The following is a 20,811-nucleotide window of genomic DNA, read 5'->3' as shown; positions in this document are numbered from 1 at the left end:
TGATTCATCAGACTCTGAATGAAACAATAGCAGCGGAGTGGAATACCACAAAACTCAGTATAGAGGAGCAACTCCAGAGGGAGACTGGATCTTAAACCTGCAAATAACACACCTCATATTTGCAAGTATAGGGATAACTGCAGGCTGGAGCAATGGGTGTGGAAAGAGGTCTTCATGAATGGTCCACAGAGCTGTCTGTCAGGGTGTAGGGCTGGGTCAGAGGTAGTTTACGCCCATTTCTCCAGACTGCAGCTACCCTGGCTCTGCACATTACTAAAACCACACATTAAAGCCTGCAACAAATGCTCGACATATACAGGCATGACAGTCTGATTGTGTTCACACAGCAGGACGTCGCTGAAATCATTGTGAGAATGTGGATGTCAAATAGCTTGCAATCACTACATTTATTTCCTCATGCATGTTTCTTTATCACTGTAATGTGTTCATATCAGTCCTGAGCTGCACAAATATACTGTATATTTACATGCACTGTCATGTAAACTATATTGCACAATTTCTATAGCTTGACAGTTGATATTATATTAGTACTGATATTAGTATTGATATTAGTACTGCACAATGACAAACACAATTAATGAAGACAAATTTACATTCACAATTATTAATCATGATTGTTTTGCAATCATGCAAGTCAAATGGAGGGGATGAGAAGCAAAAACAAAAAGAAAAAAATAGGAAGAGAAAGCAATTATTTATTTTTTTTAGGATTCAGTTAAATGTTAATGAAAGAGACAAGGTTTAATTCAATTAAATTTAAGTTTATTTGTATAGCGCTTTTTGTGATACAAATAATTGCAAAGCAACTTTACAGAAAATTACGTTTCTACAATATTTAGTTTCTACAATATTAAGTAGTAGCTTATAAGTGGTGACTGTCAGTTTACATGCATATGACAGGATTTTTCAGAAAAATGTATACAAGACGTAGTCAACCAGAAGATGAACATTATTAACAGCAATTATTATATGATGCAGTCACACTTGTAGCAATATTTGTTAGTTCTGTTGTTGATTCAAGGTTAGCATCATCTGGGGTCCTCTGAGGGTCAGCATCATCTCTTCTCAGGTGTTCTGGATCCAGACTGGAGCTTGTGTAAATCCTAGTTACCACGGGATGAAGATCCAGCAGAAACAGAGAAACAAATAGAGACATCATTAGCATTTTTAGCAGTTTAAGCTGCTGCTTGGAAGTTGTCAGGGATTCAGATGAGAGTGGCAAGATCGTTCCACCAGACAGGAACGGTGAATGAAAAGACGATTCCCCAGCACAACGAGGACACCAGGGCCTCATTTATAAAATATTGTGCAGAAACCATCCTAAAATTGATTTTACGATCATTTCTAAAATATGCGTCTGATTCATAAAAAGTAAACATGTAAAAGATAACCAGTCATCATCCAAATCCTCTCATTTAAAACAGGGAGCTGCAAGAACAGCTTACATTTTCACAAACCTGCAGTACTCGAACAAGAAAATTTGCATACGCCTGTTCAGACCCTGTTGTGACGCAAAGCACTTTTCCATGTCAAAGCCAGTTTTTACAAATATGAGTGCTGCCGTGAATTTAAGCGTATGCACACTCTAAGATCAAATCTGAGCGCACGCACGCACGCTTTATAAATTAGGGATATTTTGGGCACTCCTTCCCCTTGGAGACTATTCCTCCCACCACAGCTTCCAATAAAATAAAATAAATAAATAAATATTTTATTACATTTTTACATAAGTTCAAATCAAGAGGACAACAACTTGTTTGCATGGTAGGTTTATTTTATTTAATCTAAAACAGTAAAATTCCCTATATTAATTCCATATAATGCTAATCTTTTACTATTAAAACAAAAATGAAAAGAATTTGTACTGCATCAAAGAAATTGCATATGTGCATTTTAGTAACAACAATCACAAACAATATAGTTTAGATTCAGGATTTGCAGAAATACAGACTGAGTGATGTGATTATATATCCTCAGTATTACACTCTTTGCATTGGTTGCTTATTTGTTACAGAATTGATTTCAAAATGTAGTTTTTTGTGTTTGTGTTTTGCTCTGAATGGATTAGCTCCAAAAACTCTTTCTGATCTTTAGAATTTAAGTACCTCTAGATCATTAAGGTGATTCAAACACAAATGGCTCATGGCTGTCAGCACTCTCAGTGAACTTTCTGGCCCACAGCAGCCCACCACATCATAACACATCCGCCCGTTTTGATGTAATTTATTAATTTAATATTTAAGTATACAGTTTGGGGATTTTAACCAATAGTGCAACAGATCCTCCGTTAAAAAATACAACCTGCATGCAGCAGCTGTTCATTTAGCGACTCCTAGTGAGCGATACATGCTCATCACGACACAAACATTCTCCTAGAATTCACACTTTGCATTCAGTTCACAGATCTATATGAATCATGCATGAAATAGAAGTTTATAAACTCAACCGATAGCTTTATTTGCTTTTCGAATGAATGAAGACTTCAAGTTCATCTGTAATGTTCAATAATAGATCCTCTTTGACTCGGTAATATAAGTTCATGATCTGATTCGTGAAAAGATGATTCTTTTGAGTCAATCTTTTAAAATTATCATTTATTTTGTTGAACAAAACCAGCGTGGAAACCAATGGTTCACAAACTGGATAGATCTTAGGTGCAGGGCTCGTAAAATCGCTAGCCCGTGTTTTCCAGGCTCCAAATTTATCTCAAAATAATTGTTTCTGCAAGTATTCTCGTAAACACAGTCAGTTATTTTTTTATGTCTTTTTTTTTTTTTTTTTTATGTTTTAAGTGAACGTATACAGTGGTCTGCTGCTCAGAGAAATTTGCTGTACCGGATAAATCTCTCTCTCTCTCTCTCTCTCTGTAAATTAGACGACGTAAAGGGGGCGTGTTTCAAGATACGCAATGGAGTAGACCAAACTAAACAGGGAGGGAGGGCAAAAACACTACTCTTATTGCATGATCGATCGGCTGAAATATTTGTCCTGGTTCTCCGAAATGTTAGAAGCATGGGTGTCGCTAGGCCATTTTTAGTAGGGCTATAGTGATTAGCTCCATAAACTGTATGAAAACGCCATCATACTTCATCTCCTCACTGTCTCAAAAGAAATCTCAAAATAAATGTTTTCTCTAATACACACTGGCCACAATTAATGGCACCCTTTTATTCAATGCTTTTTGCAACCTCCTTTTGCCAGTTTGACAGGTATGAGTCTATCCTCTAATGCTTGAAGAGAGGTCGGAGAACACCTAACAAGAGATCAGAGACCAGTCCTTCATACAGAATTACTCCAGATCCTTCAGATTCACAGCTCTATGCTGATACTCTCTCCTCTTCAGTTTTCTACAGGATTCAGGTCAGGGAACTCTGGGGCTGTGGCAGAACCCTCGTTTTGTGCTCAGTGACACATTTTTAGTGTTAATTCTGGATCTTTGTTGTGCTGGAAGATCCAACCACTGTCCATTATAAGAGTTCCTGACCCCAAGACTCAACTATTTTCTGCAATTCTCCAGCTGTGATCCTTGTTGAGTCTCTAGCCACTCTGTCTTCCTCATGTTGCATTAAGACAATATAGACACTACACAATATAGACTAAATACGGTAGGCACATTTGTAACATTTCCTGTTAACTGGAACTCTTTAAAGGGTTCATATGATGCGATTTCCAATTTTCCTTTCTCTTTGGAGTGTTAAGTCAAGTCAAGTCACTTTTATTGTCACATCACCACAGCACATACACAGTGTACTATTAGACATACTTACAGTTAACACTACACATTATATGCAGTATGTACATACAACCCGAATTCCGGAAAAGTTGGGACGTTTTTTAAATTTTAATAAATTGAAAACTAAAAGACTTTCAAATCACATGAGCCAATATTTTATTCACAATAGAACATAGATAACATAGCAAATGTTTAAACTGAGAAAGTTTACAATTTTATGCACAAAATGAGCTCATTTCAATTTTGATTTCTGCTACAGGTCTCAAAATAGTTGGGACGGGGCATGTTTACCATGGTGTAGCATCTCCTTTTCTTTTCAAAACAGTTGGAAGACGTCTGGGCATTGAGGCTATGAGTTGCTGGAGTTTTGCTGTTGGAATTTGGTCCCATTCTTGCCTTATATAGATTTCCAGCTGCTGAAGAGTTCGTGGTCGTCTTTGACGTATTTTTCGTTTAATGATGCGCCAAATGTTTTCTATAGGTGAAAGATCTGGACTGCAGGCAGGCCAGGTTAGCACCCGGACTCTTCTACGACGAAGCCATGCTGTTGTTATAGCTGCAGTATGTGGTTTTGCATTGTCCTGCTGAAATAAACAAGGCCTTCCCTGAAATAGACGTTGTTTGGAGGGAAGCATATGTTGCTCTAAAACCTTTATATACCTTTCAGCATTCACAGAGCCTTCCAAAACATGCAAGCTGCCCATACCGTATGCACTTATGCACCCCCATACCATCAGAGATGCTGGCTTTTGAACTGAACGCTGATAACATGCTGGAAGGTCTCCCTCCTCTTTAGCCCGGAGGACACGCGTCCGTGATTTCCAACAAGAATGTCAAATTTGGACTCGTCTGACCATAAAACACTATTCCACTTTGAAATAGTCCATTTTAAATGAGCCTTGGCCCACAGGACACGATGGCGCTTCTGGACCATGTTCACATATGGCTTCCTTTTTGCATGATAGAGCTTTAGTTGGCATCTGCTGATGGCACGGCAGATTGTGTTTACCGACAGTGGTTTCTGAAAGTATTCCTGGGCCCATTTAGTAATGTCATTGACACAATCATGCCGATGAGTGATGCAGTGTCGTCTGAGAGCCCGAAGACCACGGGCATCCAATAAAGGTCTCCGGCCTTGTCCCTTACGCACAGAGATTTCTCCAGTTTCTCTGAATCTTTTGATGATGTTATGCACTGTAGATGATGAGATTTGCAAAGCCTTTGCAATTTGACTTTGAGGAACATTGTTTTTAAAGTTTTCCACAATTTTTTTACGCAGTCTTTCACAGATTGGAGAGCCTCTGCCCATCTTTACTTCTGAGAGACTCTGCTTCTCTAAGACAAAGCTTTTATAGCTAATCATGTTACAGACCTGATATCAATTAACTTAATTAATCACTAGATGTTCTCCCAGCTGAATCTTTTCAAAACTGCTTGCTTTTTTAGCCATTTGTTGCCCCCGTGCCAACTTTTTTGAGACCTGTAGCAGGCATTAAATTTTAAATGAGCTAATTAAGTGGATAAAAGTGTACAATTTCTCAGTTTAAACATTTGCTCCGTTATCTATGTTCTATTGTGAATAAAATATTGGCTCATGTGATTTGAAATTCCTTTAGTTTTCATTTTATTAAAATTTAAAAAACGTCCCAACTTTTCCGGAATTCGGGTTGTACATACAGTTAGCATTACACAGTATTCGCTATACACAGAATGTACATTCTACATTATGTAAACATATATACGCAAAAAAATATGCTAATGTGCAACAGAGAGTGTATGTGAACTGAATACAGAAATGTCATGGATGTGCATTGGATAGTATCCAGCAGTAACCGGTAGGTTTGATCAAAACAGTCCTGTAGTATAACGTCTGATTAGTCCGACCAGCATTGAATTGTCTTGGGGGCAGGTGCTTCTCGTTTCAACTTCTGCCTGTAAGCAGGCAGGAGGAGAATGGAAGAGTGATCTGGTTTGCCGAAAGGTGGGCGGGGTAGAGATTTGTAGGCGTCCCGGAAAGGAAAGAAGCAGTGGTCCAGTGCATGATCACCACGCGTGTTGATGGTGATGTGTTGAAAATATTTTGGAGTTATTGTTCTGAAGTTGGCTTTGTTAAAGTCCCCCATAACAATAAACGCTGCCATCTGGGTGCGTGGTTTCCTGCTCACTTATGTTACCATACAGTTCCTTGACTGCCTGGTCTGTGTTGGCTTGAGGGGGAATGTAAACAGCTGTGATTATGACCGCTGTAAATTACCTCGGTAGCCAGAATGGTCGACACAGAAGCATATGAAAATCAAGATCAGGGGAGCAGAAGGATTTAAGAGTGTAGGTTCCTTTCATCACACCACGAGTTGTTGATAAAGAAACAAATGCCCCCACCTCTGCTTTTTCCTGTGAGCTCTTTCGTTCTGTCCGAGCAGTGCACGGGGAACCCATAAGCTAGATGGCTGAGTCTGGAACCACTGCAGACTTCATCCTGTGGTAACAGGTTTCTGTGAGGCAAATAATGCAGCAGTCCCTTGTTTCTCGTTGGTATGAGATACGTGCCCGCAGTTCACAGAGTTTGTAGTCCGGGGCTGAACATTAGCCAACAAAATAGTTGGGAAAAGAGGTCAGATGGGACGACATCTGTGTCTGACAAGGACGCCGGCTCTCTTCCCTCTTTTTCGACGGTATTTCCTCGGTCGCGTCTATGCAGCCCAGACAAAGGGCTCTGATGCTGTGTCTGTAAAAAAGGCGCCAGTGTTTAAGAACTCAAAGTCCGGTTTGCGTTTCGTGACGTAGGAACCTATGCTTAGAAGCATGTGTCTGACGTTGTCATCAGCTTGGAAATACATGACAATTAAGACTCTTAAAAATGTCTTTAAAGCAAACAGTGATAATCATGTAGATGTGGCAGTGGGATGTCTATCCTGTAGCCTGGTTATGAAGATGAGTGTCTCTCAGTGGCGGAGCTAGACTTTTAAAACAGGGGTGGCAAAGGGGTGGCAAGGTATTATTTTGGGGGGTCAATATACAAAGTGTTCAATTACACTAAAAATAAATTATTTTCCACAAAATGTATACAGATTAAATTAAAGTTGTTTATTTTCCAAAATGTACACAATTATATATGTATTAAGTATACAGCAAAAATAGAACAAGTATTCAAAGTGCTCCTTGGACTAATCAAGTCCAGTAGTAAACAAGAATTCTTGAAAAAATCTGCACAGTAACTTTATAAAATCTAAACATGTTAATAAAAACAAATTACTATTAGTATATAGTATGTTTATATAGCCTAGACTACACATAAATAATATACAATTAAATTATGCTTATTTTAAATGTATTGTGTAGGCTAGGTATAAAAAATATAGGCTTTTAATAATCTTTCAGTGCGCAAAACCATGATAATATGAAACGCTTCAAAAGAGAGCGCACAAAGCGCGTATGCGCATCGCGGGTGCAGAATGATGTGCTCAAAACAAAATGGGGTCACGGTGTGCTGCGCTGCACAAGTGCGCATTTAGAAGTTCATGGCACAAAGTGAAGAAATGTTGAGCGCACAAATCCTAGTGTATATCTGTCCAACACTTTATTGATCATTTGTTTCTTCACAGTTTTAAATTCCAGTTGTTGTGCGTTTAATGCCGATTCATAGTCCTTGTGATGTGTGTGATCTAACTTAGCAGGCACACGGTAGCGAGTCATTAAAAAAAGCAACACATATGAAATACAAATACACACAATAACGTCATTTTATGCAAATCCACAGCCTTTTATCTACAGATCAAGCATTATAATGTGAATATATCATATTGGACAGAGTTTTACCGTGTATCCTGCTGTAACCGGATGAGGCGCGGGCTGTTTGAATACTGAATGGAGAATGATTGACAGCCGAAGAGGAGGGAAAACGAGTTTCCGTAAACTTTAATTTAATGGTGTAAATAGACTTCTGTCCCTCACATTAAGCTATGGAATGGCTTCAGATGACTTTGTGAAATTATAATCAGACCCTCTCAGACCCAAGTCACCCAAACTGACGTGAAAAAGTGCGAGGCGCCGAAAAGCGCGCTGTTTGCATCCCTGTATCTCCACGGTGGTTTTATTAACATTAGTTCAATATGCTGCATTACACGTACCAATATGAATAAGCCTACCTAATGTCTGTGATTGTTGCTGAACATTTGCTAACGACATGTTTTAAGCATCTTCACGCAGGCGTGAAAGTATTAACGTTAGTCAGTCAGTTTAACGAGGCTAGTAACGTTAATGCTCACTTAAGTATTAACCCTTGTGGATTGTTCAAATTCACTACCCTTTGGAGTTGTTCGGGATGAAAACATCCACTCAATTAAACTGCTGTAAAAATGTATCAGATTCATATTTTTTTTTTTTTGCATAAATCTGTTAATCAACCTCAGTCCTGATCAAAACTACCAAATGTTTTAAAAAAAAATCCAAGATTTAACTCTTTAATTGCCAAGTTCATAAATGATGTCACTGATTTGAGGAAAAAAAACACACAAAATGACTTATTTTCAATATAAAAGTAATTGTGGCTGGATTTTTTTTTTTACTTTTTATAACAGTCTTGGGCATGTCAAAGTTTAGTAGCAACATTGGCTTTGATGCATTTTTAGTTTTTGTGCAACATTAGATTTAATTTTTTTCTCCCTAATTAGTTGTTGGTGGCTGTTTTTGCCCCATTGACTTCCATTATAACAACATTTTTTGATTGCAAAGCCATGACACCATGTAATCATGCAGTCTTGATTGTTTGTGGTTTTCCCTTTTGGGAAGAGGTAAAATTTGTTAATTTTACAGTTGATCACTAGGTGGGACCATTAACCCTTGTGATAGGCCTGTGCAAAAAAAGGCTTAGTTTCTGGCTTGTATATGGAGTTATATGGAGTATAACAGCAAATTATAGTGTTTGTGTGTGTGTGTGAGATTCTTGATTGTTGGTGGTTTTCCCTGTTGGGAAGAGGTAACATTTGTTATTTTTACAGTTGATCACTAGGTGGGACCACTAACCATTTAGATAGGCCTGTGCAAAAAAAGCTTAGTTTCTGACTTGTATATGAAGCTATATGGAGTATAACAGCATATTATATTGAGTGTGTATGTGTGTGTGTTTGTGAGAAAGAGAGAGAGAGTGTGTTTGTGAGAGAGACCTTTACGCACTTACCTTAATGTATTTCAGAAAATCACAATGTACACCTCAGCTCTTAGAACTACATGGAGTAAACAAAAGTGTATTTATGCACCTGCTGACTTTTAATGGTGGTGAAAGTATTCAGTTGTTAAGGGATGACGTAAGAAGCGCTGTTTCCGGGTCCAGGCCTCAACTCGCTTCACTTGAGAATATGACCTCAGCAGCCGTTTATGAGCACTGATTATTCATATTGATAATTTAAGTTAAACGCTTTCAAACTTACGATATACACTACAGTCTCCGTGCTCACAGCGTCCCAAACACAAATAATTTTAAGATATTTTTTTTATATTTATATTTTCATTGTCTGGCTATCTGGTACTTCAGTATGGAGTTAAAGGTTAATGTTATAACTTTTTCACTAGAATTCTATGACAGTTTATATTAGCACCGTTTGTTGTTTTCTCGTGGTAACTGATAGGGCGTTTGGACACGGAAGCGCTGCTACGTGACGTCAGACTTAATAAGCGAATAGACTAAACAAAAGCAAAGTACGTGGATTTAAACACTTGCATGCCATCGTGCTGGATATTTAATGGTGAGAAAAGCAGCAAGCAACACGAGAAAGGGCTTGACTTGTACCAAAGTTTATAGAAATGATTATGTAGCGTGACCCCTCCAGCGAGCTGCAGCTTATTTGAAGTTGGTATTGCATTTTGGTTCATAATACATTATGTTCATAAATTTGATGCAAAGTATATTTTTTTACAGGATTTTAAGGTTTTAAACTGGCTTTACCATCAAGAAAAGAGGAGCATTTCACTTATAGGCCATATGTACTTTTCACCATCAAAAGGAAGCAGGTGCATAAACACACTTCTTTTTTTATTGTTTATTCCATGTAGTTCTGAGAGCATGAGGTGCATATTTTGATTTTTTCAAATACTGTACATCAAGGTAAGTGCACAAAGGTCTCTCTCACACCCTCTCTTTCTCTCTCTCTCTATCACACATACACACACACTATAATTTGCTATTATACTCCATATAACCCCATACAAGTCAGAAACTATGCCTTTTTTTGCACAGGCCTATCTAAAGGGTTAATGGTCCCACCTAGTGATCAACTGTAAAAAATAACAAATGTTACCTCTTCCCAACAGGAAAAACCACCAACAATCAAGAATCTCACACACACACAAACACTATAATTTGCTGTTATACTCCATATAACTCCATATACAAGCCAGAAACTAAGCCTTTTTTTGCACAGGCCTATTTAAAGGGTTAATGGTCCCACCTAGTGATCAACTGTAAAAATACATTTTTTTTACCTCTTCCCAAAAGGGAAAACCACAAACAATCAAGAATGCATGATTACATGGTGTCATGGCTTTGCAATCAAAAAATGTCGTTATAATGGAAGTCAATGGGGCAAAAACAGCCACTAACAGCTAATTAGGTAGAAAAAATTTAAATCTAATGCTGCACAAAAACTAACAATGCATCAAAGCCAATCTTGTTACTAATCTTTGACATGCCCAAGACTGTGATAAAAGGTAAAAAAAAATCCAGTCCACAATCACTTTTTATATTGAAAATATGTAATTTTGTGTGTTTTTTTCCCCCAAATCAGTGACATCATTTATGAATTTGGTAATTAAAAAGTTAAAATCTTGGAATTTTTTTAAAAATTTGGTAGTTTTGATCAGGACTGAGGCTGATTAATAGATTTATGCAAAAAAAATTGAAAAAAAATATTTATCTGATACATTTTTACAGCAGTTTAATTTAGTGGATGTTTTCATCCACGAACATCCCGAAAGGGTAGTGAATTTGCCCACAGTGTACCGTTGAGTTTTTGAAAAATTTAAAAGCATTTCCCCAAAATATGGGTCAAAATAAGATTTGTCACCAAAAATCATTCCATTAGCTCAAACACAGAGAAAGTTGTGGCCAAAATAAGACTCAACTTTACCCCCTAGTGGACGAAAACGTCCCCAACAACCCACAAGGGTTAATGCTAAGCACTACAGTGCAACGATGTCTCCCTTACTTCCCGTTAAAACAGTAACATTACTTCGTTTAATTTAATACCAATAAAAGCCGTACATACCAGCAAAACGCTCTTCATCGATCCCGTGTGTGCTGCCGCGTTGTTTTGGAGCCGTTTGGAACATGAAGGAGCTGCGTATCAGCTTAACCAATGAAAAGTGTAGCAGCAGCTGCATGCTTGTGCGTGCTGCATAAGGATGCATTCACGTCCACTGGGAGATTAGAGAAATGTTCGTAAAAATCAAACAGTGTAATGTTTTCAGCGGGGTGGCAACAGGGGTGGCAAGGACTTCATCTGGGGTGCCAATTGCCACCCCAACTAGCCCTCTGGCTCCGCCACTGGTGTCTCTCAGCAGTGAGGTCCATGCCTGCTAAGACTTGAAAGCCTTAGTGATCTGAAACAAAGAAGATGACAACCAGAAGGTGCACGGTAATATGCTCATGTTTATAAAGGGGAGGGAAGGAGGGTTGCGAGCGGTTTAAGCATGCTTACTGAGCAGTGATGCAATGCATATATGTCCTGTGTCTAATAGGAGAGTGGTAGTGTTTGGAGCGATTTGACAGCTGAGCGCACCATGGCCTGACTGAACTAACCCTGCGCTCGATTTATACAAACAACATTCAACACGTAGAACAACAAAAAAACAAGTAAAACAAACGAAAAACTGCAAAGTTTACTTAGAGCTCGCAACACGGCCGCCATGCTCGGCGCAATCTTGGATCTGTCACAAGCTTTTGATGCATAAAGAAGAACTGTAAAGTTGCAAAGGCTATTTTTAGCGGGGCTATAGTGATTAGCTCCATAAACTGTATGAAAACAGCTCCATACTTCATCTCCTCATTGTATTCCAGTGCTCTCTTCAGCGCACAGTGCAAGCAGAATCAAGCAGAAGTAGAAAGGACACAAAGTGTGTGTTTATCGATAGATTAGGGTTAATTAATGGTTAAAGGATTAATGGTTACAATTTATGTTTAACTCGGTTCCCGAAAATTATAATCCACATGTAAAACTATGTGCAGCACATTTTGCTGAGGACAGCTTTCTCAATCTCAATCAGTTTAATGCCGGATTTGCACAAAGATTATTACTGAAAGATGGAGCAGTTCCCTTTTTGTCTGGAAAAGGCGTTGTTTATGGACCACAACCGGTAAGTGTATTTTATTATTTAAGTTGGTGCGTTTAACAGTTTCTGTTACTTATTACACAAAGGGCAACGCTGTTTAGCTTTGTTAACTAGATGTTAGGGCTGTGCAAAAAAAAAATCGAATGCGATTTCATGCGCATCTCGTCAGTAAAAACGCTCCTGTGATTATAAGTACATCTCTAGCCCATGTTCCTGCCCACTTGCTTCTCAAAACGAGCCCAATCGCGTTTCCAGGAGGGCAGCCTGCGCTCAGCTGCTGTCCAATCACAACACAGGAACCGCTGGCACAATCAGAACTGGTTACGTATTTCTGAAGGAGGGACTTTATTGAACAAGGAAGTCATCAGCCCGTTTTTATGACAGTGAAAACAGTGGTATACCGATAGGTGAATTGTGTGAAAAATACTGTGTTTTTTTACACGCGAAACAAACACATGTTATATGACACACTTTAAACACAATCAAAGCTTCAAAAAAGCACAAAAAACGGCACCTTTAATGTAGCAATATGGTCACTCAGTTTTTCAAGATCAGTTTTAATCATGTAACTGTTAATAGATTTGAACAAAGAAATAAAGTGTTGCTACACACAGGCCATATTAATGGCAAAAACTAATTAAAAATAATAATAATAATAATTCACCCTTTACTTGAATATATAAAACACAGAAAACCATTGTTAACAGGTTAATTCTATGACTAGTAAAATAATGGCAACTTACTCTGATGAACACGGCTTTCCTAGAAGTAGCAGCTAGCGCTGCGTCTTCTTCTTGTGTGTCAGCGTTAAGGCACAATACTGCCACCTGTGAGCTCAAACAGTTACTAGCGCTGGCGTATTTACATGTGGTGTTATCATAAGAGAACTGTTCATTTTAAATATTGAGGTTATTGCTAATACTGGTGATTTTACATCCGAGTTAGTTCTGGCTGCAGATAAAGTTTTAATAGTTGGTGATTTTAATATCCATGTTGATAATGAAAAAGATACATTGGGATCAGCATTTATAGACATTCTGAACTCTATTGGGGTTAGACAACACGTTTCATGACCTATTCATTGTCAAAATCATACTCTAGATTTAATACTGTCACATGGAATTGATGTTGATAGTGTTGAAATTATGCAGCAAAGTGATGATATCTCAGATCATTATTTAGTTTTGTGCAAACTTCATATAGCCCAAATTGTAAATTCTACTTCTTGTTACAAGTATGGAAGAACCATCACTTCTACCACAAAAGACTGCTTTTTAAGTTATCTTCCTGATGTATCCAAATTCCTTAGCATATCCAAAACCTCAGAACAACTTGATGTAACAGAAACTATGGACTCTTTTCTAGCATTTTAAATAAAGTTTCTCCTTTACGCTTAAGGTAGGTTAAGGAAACCAGTATGACAACATTGTATAATGAGCATACTCGCACCCTAAAGAGATCAGCCCGAAAAATGGAGCGCAGGTGGAGGAAAACAATACTAGAGGTATTTCGTATTTCTTGGCGGGAAAGTAACCTATCCTACAGAAAAGCATTAAAAATTGTTAGATCCGATTACTTTTCTTCTCTTTTAGAAGAAAAAAAAGCATAACCCCAGGTATTTATTCAATACAGTGGCTAAATTAACGAAAAATAAAGCCTCAACAAGTGCTGACATTTCCCAACATCACAGCAGTAATGACTATATGAACTACTTTACTTCTAAAATCGATACTATTAGAGATAAAATTGTAACCATTCAGCCATCAGCTACAGTATCACATCAGACAGTGCACTATAGACCCCCTGAGGAACAGTTCCACTCATTCTCTTCTATAGGAGAGGAAGAATTGTCTAAACTTGTTAAATCATCTAAACCAACAACATGTATGTTAGACCATTTACCATCTAAGCTCCTGAAAGAGGTGCTTCCAGAAGTCATAGATCCTCTTCTGACTATTATTAATTCCTCATTGTCATTAGGATATGTCCCCAAAACCTTCAAACTGGCTCTTATTAAGCCTCTCATCAAAAAACCACAACTTGACCCCAAAGAACTAGTTAATTATAGACCAATCTCGAATCCCCCTTTTCTGTCCAAGATACTAGAAAAGGTGGTATCCTCACAATTATATTCCTTCGAGAAAAATGGTATATGTGAGGATTTCCAGTCAGGATTTAGACCGTATAATAGTACTGAGACAGCTCTCCTTAGAATTACAAATGACCTGCTCTTATCATCTGATCGTGGTTGTATCTATCTATTAGTTTTATTGGATCTTAGTGCTGCGTTTGACACAATTGACCATTCTTTTGAATAGACTTGAACACTTTGTTGGCAATGACCGCCATCAGTTCGTAGCAGTGAATGAAGATGTATCATATCGATCACAAGTGCAGTATGTAGTACCTCAAGGCTCAGTACTAGGGCCGCTACTCTTCACGCTTTATATGTTACCTTTGGGAGATATCATCAGAAAACATGGTGTTAGCTTTCACTGTTATGCTGATGATACTCAGCTCTATATTCTTTCGCGGCCCGGTGAAACACACCAATTTGAAAAACTAATGGAATGCATAGTCGATATAAAAAACTTGATGACGAGTAATTTCTTACTGCTAAATTCTGAAAAAACAGAAGTGTTAATAATAGGACCTAAAAACTCTGAATGTAATAACCTAGAACACTGTCTAAGACTTTATGGCTGCTCTGTCAATTCTTTGTCATCAGTTAGGAACTTAGTGTGTGCTATTTGATCGCAATCTTTCCTCAGAAAGCCAAGTTTCTAGCATTTGTAAAACATTTTTCCATCTAAAAAATATATCTAAATTACGGCCTATGCTCTCAATGTCAAATGCAGAAATGTTAATCCATGCATATGACCTCAAGGTTAGATTATTGTAATTGGGTGGTTGTTCTGCACGCTTAGTAAACAAAAGTACAGCTAGTCCAAAATGCAGCAGCAAGAGTTCTTTCTAGAACCAGGAAGTATGACCATATTAGCCCGGTCCTGTCAACACTGCACTGGCTCCCTATCAAGCATCGCATAGATTTTAAAATATTGCTTATTACTTATAAAGCCCTGAAGGGTTTAGCACCTCAGTTTTTGAATGAGCTCCTTTTACATTATAATCCTCTACGTCTGCTACGTTCTCAAATCTCGCAGTTTAAATCTAGATTAAAGACCCATCTCTTTAACCTGGCTTACACATAACATACTAATATTCTTTTAATATCCAAATCCGTTAAAGGATTTTTAGGCTGCATTAATTAGGTAAACCGGAACCGGGAACACTTCCCATAACACCCTATGTACTTGCTACATCATTAGAAAAAAGGCATCTTCGCTATTATTAGTCTGTTTCTTTCTTATTCCGAGGTCACCGTAGCCACCAGATCCAGTCTGTATCCAGATCAGAGGGTCACTGCAGTCACCCGGATCCAGTACGTATCCAGACCAGATGGTGGATCAGCACCTAGAAAGGACCTCTACAGCCCTGAAAGACAGCAGAGACCAGGACATCTAGAGCCCCAGATACAGATCCCCTGTAAAGACCTTGTCTCAGAGGAGCACCAGGACAAGACCACAGGAAACAGATGATTCTTCTGCACAATCTGACTTTGCTGCAGCCTGAAATTGAACTACTGATTTCGTCGGGTCAGAAGAGAACTGGCCCCCAACTGAGCCTGGTTTCTCCCAAGGTTTTTTTCTCCTGTCGCCTCTGGCTTGCTTAGTTGGGGTCACTTCATCTACAGCGATATCGTTGACTTGATTGCAAATAAATGCACAGACACTATTTAAACTGAACAGAGATGACATCACTGAAGTCAATGATGAACTGCCTTTAACTATCATTTTGCATTATTGACACACTTTTTCCTAATGAATGTTGTTCAGTTGCTTTGACACAATGTATTTTGTTTAAAGCGCTATATAAATAAAGGTGACTTGACTTGACTGGTATATCGTCATGCACTAAATTAACACAATCTCAATAATTGTTGCTTTGAGTATCATGGTTACCGTAAATACTGGTATATCGCGACAACCATACTAGAAATCATGTTTATATCACGTTTATAATGTAAAACGTGAAATGTAAAAATGTTTTATGTTTATGTCTCATCGCTCCGGCCAGACAGGACATCACAGTATGGTAAGAGGTGTAACATTTCCATCACACGCTTGAAGTATTTGTCCAATCACGACACACTGGATAGCTGGCCAATCAGAGCATACCTTGCTTTTCAGAGCGATGAGCTTTGTAAAAATCATGTGTTTTGGTGCATGTTCATGTGTTTTGGAGGAGTGATTATGCAGGGAGGGTGGGATCTTGCTTTCAAAGCTAGCTTGCTATTGCTAGTCTTTCTAAAATCACCTGCACTACCTTTAAGTCAAGGGGTGACCAAGAATTTTCTATTGTTGGTCCACAATTCTGGAATAGCCTTATTTCATCCCTAAAATTATAATCCACAGAGTTTATTTAAATCTAAGTTAAAAACGTAACTTTTCTATCAGGCTTACAACTGTTTTTTATTTTTAAAGTTGAATTTTCTGACTGGTGTTTTTTATGTAAACCTCCATTAGCATTGCTTTTTCTGTCTTTTATTCCGTTTTACTCTTTTATTCTACCTATCCTTTGTCTTTTTGGACAGCACAATGGTAATCCACTGTTGTGCCATATAAATATAATATTTGATTATTTATTTGTTTTACTTACAGTGTGAAGACTGATAATGTGAATAAAACTGCAACATAAGAAAATGTGTGTGAAAGGGGGAAAAGAGAATACTTTCTGAATGCACTGTGTAAAGCAGGGGTGTTGGACTCAGTTCCTGGATACAGTTCCAATGCTGCTCCAACTCACCTACCTTTTAGTTTTCAAATAAGCCTGAAGGACTTGATTATCTTGATCAGGTGTGTTTAATTAGAGTTGAAGGTAATCCCTGTGGGGCCGTCCTCAAACTGAGTTTGACACCCCTGGTGTAGAGACTATAAGGCTTTACATTTTTCAAACCAGAATGACCTGTTCTGCATTATGTTTGCTTCCTTGGAAGAGAGACATCTGATAAGAGCCACACACTTAATACACACAGTTTAAGAATATCAAGAACTGCAGCACACTGTATTTACATTATATAAATATGTTTCTTTTTGTTTCGCTCCAGTGACCCTTATTTTGATATTAATTTGTTTTCTCACTTCCTGGTATGATTGACTCCCTTGGTTATTATGTCAATTTTATAGTTTGTTATCTAATGTATCCAGGCACTTTCTCATTCATTTGTCTTGTATTTATGCTGTTTTCATTTTAATACCTCCTTGGATTGACATTTGACCTCATGAAGGCATGTTAGAATGTGAATGACGACCATGCATATGATGATGTGTCCTGCTATGTGTTCATATGTGTGGCAAAGGACACATATCTCATATCTAGATTTATCAGAGGTGGATATCATCCTAGCTGGGAAAAATTATTTAGCAGTGTAACAGTATAGTAAATTGATAACAGCCGTCCTGATTTGTCCCCTGTCTCCCAATGACTTATGCTTTTGAGATCCATCTCTTCATTCTGAGGAAAAATGAAGGACTCATACACAACTATTAGAAAAGGTAAAAACATTGTTCACTGATGCTCCAGAAGGAGTTGGGGTGTACATTTTGTACAGGATGATGAGTAATTTTTTATTGTTTTGTTTAAAGATCATATCTGTTCATATTTAGTACTGCCCTTAAGAAGCTACATAAAATACTTTTTTAAATAGTAGTTTTCCCTGATCATCCAATTCAAGCTCACATCCCTGTGTCTCTTAATGCATTAATGCATTTTAATGCTTAATGCTAATTGGTTGGATTATCTGAAAATGTTTCTTGAGAATCAATAAATGCGTTTACCTTTTGAAATAGTTATGTATGAGTCCCTCAATTGTCCTCAGTGTAAAATAATGTATCTGAAGTCCTACCCTGTCATTTCAAATTCCATTTTACTAGGATAGACAACACAGTAGAGAAAAAAGACAATCGCTACTTCCATTTCATGCCGTATTTTAACTAGCCTAACAGATATGCTGATGATACCCAGATTTACCTAGCCTTATCTCCAAATGACTACAACCCAATTGACTCCCTCTGCCAATGCATTGATGAAATTAATAGTTGGATGTGCCAGAACTTTCTTCAGTTAAACAAGGAAAAAACTGAAGTCATTGCATTTGGAAACAAAGATGAAGTGTTCAAGGTGAATGCATACCTTAACTCTAGGGGTCAAACAACTAAAAATCAAGTCAGGAATCTTGGTGTGATTCTGGAGACAGACCTTAGTTTCAGTAGTCATGTCAAAGCAGTAACTAAATCAGCATACTATCATTTAAAAAACATTGCAAGAATTAGACCTTTTGTTTCCAGCCAAGACTTGGAGAAACTTGTTCATGCCTTCATCACCAGCAGGGTGGACTATTGTAATGGGCTCCTCACTGGCCTTCCCAAAAAGGCCATTAGACAGCTGCAGCTCATCCAGGACACTGCTGCCAGGATTCTGACTAGAACCAGAAAATCTGAGCATATCACACCAGTCCTCAGGTCCTTACACTGGCTTCCAGTTACATTTAGGATTGATTTTAAAGTACTTTTACTCGTATATAAGTCACTAAATGACCTAGGACCGAAATATATTGCAGATATGCTCACTGAATATAAACCTAACAGACCACTCAGATCACTAGGATCGAGTCAGTTAGAAATACCAAGGGTTCACACAAAACAAGGGGAGTCCTCCTTTAGTTACTATGCCCCCCCCTCCAGAAGAGATCAGATGTGCTAAAACACTAGTCACATTTAAATCTAGACTCAAAACTCATCTGTTTAGCTGTGCATTTATTGAATGAGCACTGTGCAATGTCCGAACTGATTGCAATATATATTTTCACTGTTTTTTTTATTTAATTTTATGTAAAATAATTTTCTAACTGTTTTAAATTCATTTTAAATAAGTACAGTTTTAATAATTTTAAAAGTTATAAAATTGCTTGTTTTATTCTTGTTATTATTTTTCTTCATTACTATTTTACTTTCTTTTATGTAAAGCACTTTGATTTACCATTGTGTACGAAATGTGCTATATAAATAAACTTGCCTTGCCTTGCCTTGTCTAGCCTACAGAATTTAAATGACTGGAAGATTAATTCTTAACCAATAAACATCCCCAAAAAACACAACAGTGCTTGCTCCCTTAATTACGACATTAACCATGGTACAAAAAACAAAAACATGATTATTGTATTCACCATGGTAACTATAAATTAACCATGGTACACTAACCTAACGTGGTAGTCTATTTGTAGTTAAACTGTCGTCATACAAATGGCAGTCAATCTGTATATACTATATATACACTGTACATTTTACTATAATAAAACCATGGTTCATTTTCATTGGGGGTTGGTGTACTGGAAATCTCTGAACACGTCTAGTGTGTTCAAGCAGAAATTTCCTGAATCTGGAAATCTGTGCATCTCAAGTGTATGGTCTTTTATGGGACTCAGCACACTTTCCTGGGAAATTTTTGCATGTGGCTCGTATGTCTTAAGTTTCACTGAAATTTCCCATGTCAGATTTATCTAGGTAATTCCTCATTTCATGCAATGACATGAACAGGAAACAAAATACAAACTAAAATTCTCCAGAACAAATTGAGAACAAGCAATGCATGATGTATTTGTGTTTATGCCAGAGGGGCACTGGCTCCAGCTGAAATGTGTTTGTCCCCCTAATTGCCCCTGTACTTTAACTCATTGCTGGTCTATGTCAAAACACTCATGCCAGTTAGTCATTTGAAATTCAACCCATGTACTTTCTTTAGCATCTTAATATGAAGCTTTACTTGTAAATATGAAGGTATATCTATAGCCATGACTGATTTCAAATTGTAATTTTTGGCAGCCTTTAAATGAGTCACATCACTAACATTACCAGACGCTGAGAACACCACTGATTCAAGGATATTCATTTATTGCACAGACGGCGCAAGAGCACGTGTCCAAAAATGAATGTTCACAGTTCAGCTGAATTATACAATTTCTGCTCTTTAACCAAAGCAAACTTTCTGCTGAAATAAAAGCGTACGGTTTGTCTTTTAAGCAGATACACATGGAAGTTGTGTTCATTACTATAGCAACATTAGTTCCCTTTCAGTCAGTCACATTTGACATTACGTCAACACTGATGTTAGGAATCTCACTTGGGAGCCGCAGTCACCTCTAAGCATTACAAGATAAGGCAAATAACAATTGGCAAATGGAATTTGCATACCAAGCCACTCCCATACATCGAGGTGTATAAGATGGCGGCGTGCATCCATTCATTTCTTCGTAAGTGAATCTCTATCTCTCTCTATGAAGAGATTTCAGAATGTAAATATGGGTTTCATATCAAGTTATTTTTTAATACCCACTTGCGTAAAATAAGACATTAAATTCAGATGTATCTGGGAAGCACTATTCACAATGAATATAATTCCAAAGAAACACGTTGGAATTATATGGAACTGTAATAATGTGGTCAACAAACCTGGGCTAGAACAACCTGGAAGTCATGTAGTATAATGAGACTTCCCTCAGGCTCTACCCAGTCTGGTTCCTCGGGTCGTAAAGACTCTGGGGCTGCATTGGTTAGGGACAAGTGAGACCTGAGGATTACAGTCAGGAATGTTCTGTCAGACCTTCCCACATGGAAGTC

Source organism: Carassius carassius, chromosome 29 (assembly GCF_963082965.1).
Source record: "Carassius carassius chromosome 29, fCarCar2.1, whole genome shotgun sequence".
NCBI classification, from domain to species: domain Eukaryota; kingdom Metazoa; phylum Chordata; class Actinopteri; order Cypriniformes; family Cyprinidae; genus Carassius; species Carassius carassius.
Note: the sequence above shows the minus strand (reverse complement) of the source record.